This window comes from Pteropus vampyrus, unplaced genomic scaffold, assembly GCF_000151845.1.
Source record: "Pteropus vampyrus isolate Shadow unplaced genomic scaffold, Pvam_2.0 Scaffold31, whole genome shotgun sequence".
NCBI lineage: Eukaryota > Metazoa > Chordata > Mammalia > Chiroptera > Pteropodidae > Pteropus > Pteropus vampyrus.
This window is the reverse complement of record NW_011888812.1, coordinates 3,406,347-3,409,923: the sequence shown is the minus strand read 5'-3', so window position 1 is coordinate 3,409,923 and position 3,577 is coordinate 3,406,347.

Below are 3,577 nucleotides of genomic sequence, written 5' to 3'. Positions count from 1 at the left end.
GCTTTTAAAGAAAGATGTGAAATCAATTATATTCTTTCATTAAAAGCAGGAAGAATTTTTGCATTCTTCCACATTCATATTTTTATCCAAACTCAAATGATTGTGCATACCATGTAATTTCACTTTCCAGAAAATATATTTACTATAGAAAATGTAATATACCACATCATTAGAACAAAAGTATTCCTTTGAATCTAATTATATGCATCTTTTTTTGGCACCAGAAGCTTTGAATTTGAACATGGATTGTGATGAAGACTGAACTACAAAATCAGTAGTAACTTATATATCTTTAAAGGCACTAGTTTTGATGAAATTTTTATATGTTACAGCATGAAACAGTAATAATGAAGATTACTATTACTCTAACCTTAAGATTATATAATCAGTAATACTTAAAATATATATGTTCTCTCAAGTTCTTTAGGTCCAAAGATTGTCATTGCATGCTATCAGTTAGACAATGGGTATTATTCCTTTCAACCTGCAGACATCAAAACTGAGATTCAAAAAAAATGTAATTTTTCTGAGCTCAAGTCACAAGTTTTCAAGAGGTAGGATTGAAAATACTTCCTATTTCACCTGCTAATCTTTAATAGGAGAGATAATGATCATAAAAGTAAAGTTACTTTGAAATGCCAATGAAATTTACTTTTTCCTGAGATGGACACATGCAGAGTTTTATGATATTTGAGAATATGTGTTTTGACTTATAAAGTACATATTAATTACATGTACATATTTTTTATTTTTGAATTATTAAATTAAAAATCATGACTGAGGTAATTTCTAATGTATTGCAACTATATTAGATTTCACATCTTCCTACAGGCATCTGTTTGTTCTTTATTTGCTGATTGACAAGATGTTTTAAAACATAGATTCCTGATTAATGATCTTGTTAATAAACTAATCTAAATGCATGCTTCTGGGCATCTCCAAAAGGAAGGAAAGTTTTGAGAAAGCTGGCAGAAGAGAAAAACATTCATGAATAATGCATGTATTTGTTCCCTTCTATCTCCCTGCCTTTTGCTTGTAATGATGTTTTGATAGCTGTAAATAGCAGGGATTTGTGGATGAAAGATACTGCCTACCTGAAGGTATTTTACCATTCCAGAGATTTGACATACCATTAAATCGCCCCAATAGCAAAATCAGTAAATGCTGCTTAACCTTAAGCTGTGAAATAGTAATAATTACATAGTAGTTTTACTAGAGATGATACACATTTTGCAAAATTTTGATTGCATTAATATTTTTCTGTGGTAACATGTTCCAATGAGACATGTGGGATTTATGGAAACTAGATTTTGGAGAAACATTACCTCTTAATGAGGGACATAGCATTTGCCAAAATATACATGTTTGATGTTGTGAGACTTAAAAGGATTCAGGCAATTTTCATTTTGAGGTTTGCCTACCAGTCTTCAGATTCTGACTGACTCATTCCCCTTGGAATAATAATGGCTATCATCACATGAGATCCAGGCAATATACTAGGCATTTTGTAAGTATTAGCATTATAACTATATAAAAACCATGCTGTTTCCAGAAATATACTCCAGAATAATGATAATGATGATGATGATAATGATCAATTAGCATACTTAATCTTATATTAACATAGATTTCTTAAAGCCTATTAAAAAACCAGTCCATAACATGAACTCATTTTAATCTAAAACAATATTTCACTGCCATAAATTAGCCATTGTGTCTAGAACAGTGGTAAAGATACAAGGTCTAAAGAATTTAAGCCATTTTTTTCAAAGGGGGAAAAAAAAAGAAAAAATGTGTTAGTACCATGGTGATGACTTGGCTCACCTTTCTTGTATTGATCATCCACTTACTTCTCACCCTCTATGTTAGATATCTAATGCTGTATAACCAGTTATCATAAAATTAGCTATCTCAGTGTTTCTGTGGATCAGGCATAGCTTAGCTGGGTCCTCTGCCACAGGACTTCTCACAAGCCTACACTCAAGATGTCAGCCTTCTCAGTTCAAGTCGTGCCTAGGAAAGTCTGCTTCCAAACTTCAGTGATTGTTGGCAGAATCCAGTTCCTTAGAGATCATAGAACCTAAGGCCTCAGTTTCTTGCTGGTTGTCGGCCACAGACCACTCTCATTTCCTTGCCATATGAACCTCCTTACACAGTAGCTCAAAACATCAGTTTGCTTCAACAGTGCCAGCACAAGAGACATTTGCAAAACCATTTTATAAGCTTATGTAACTTAATCATGGATGTGAGATGCCATCATTATTGCATTCTCTTAGTTAGAAGGAAGTCATAGGTTCTGCCAACACATAAGAGGAGTGAAATACACAAGGGTATGAGTGAGGTGAGATAATTGGGGTCACCTTTAGAGTCTGTGTTCTACATCATCCTTAGAAGTCTTTGGAAATGGTATGACATCTGTATCATCTCCTGCAACCATCCAAAGACCTGCACGCCCACTCGTATTACCCTCTTCTGAGATCATATCCTAGACCTTGCCAATACTCATAATTGAAGCTTCCACTCCCTCTTGGACTTAAATACTCCATTCTCAATCAAGTTTCAGCTATTAAGTAATATTTCCACAGAAGATTATTTCGCCCAACTCACAGCAGTATAGAACCTAGGTGAAAAGTTTTCACACAAAGACTGTGAAGTTTATCAACGTTTCACTTATCATAGTTGAAATTTTAACTTATTTGAGTTTTTTTTAAAAGATATTTCAGTACTCCAGGTTATAATTTCCATGATGTTACTGTTTTCCCCATTATTACCATTGGGCTTGTCATGCACTGGGGTGCAATTGATATTATTAACTAAATTGATGAAAGCATGATTCATACTTGGAACTAAAATTCACCATCGATCTTCTACTCCATCTTCTTCAATCTTATTCATCTCAAAGCCCTTGAAGTAACTCTTGCATACTCAATATGTGGAACTTCCTTATTATCACCAATTCTGTCTTCTTTCTATTTGTTTCGTTACTGTTTTTCACTAGCTAAGATTATGTTCCAAGGCCTAAATGAGAAGATGCTTCTCAGAAGAAATATTCTAAACTTTCTAAAGATATATTGTCATTAAAGAAACTATTTTCCATATATTTAAAAATATGGCTTTTCATGTTAATTCATGATTAAATGATTTTAAAAGAAAAAATGGAATGTTTTTACTTAAAATAGTCAATATAGTAAAAATAAAACATGTTTAATGATCTTCAGCAAATTTAGTTATTAATCGCTATTTCTCACTTATTAGAAATAGAAGATTTATGCAAAGTGGTTGACAAAGGAAGAAGAAAAAATAGAGGTTTCCTAACTTAAAGCCATCCCAGTTACCAGGTAAACATATGCTGATTGAATTCAAAGGTCATAAGACTGACAGGGAAATAAACCAGAATTTATCAGATAATAGCACTTTCAATTATTTTGAATATAAATTAAAAGCATTTTAATATTAAATGGGACTGGTGAAGTCATCCTTTCTTAATATAAGTTAAAAAAAAGTTAAAAATAAAAAAAGGAAAGTCAAGGTATTGAGGGACAAAAATTTTAAGTTTCTCATTAACGAGTACTAGAAA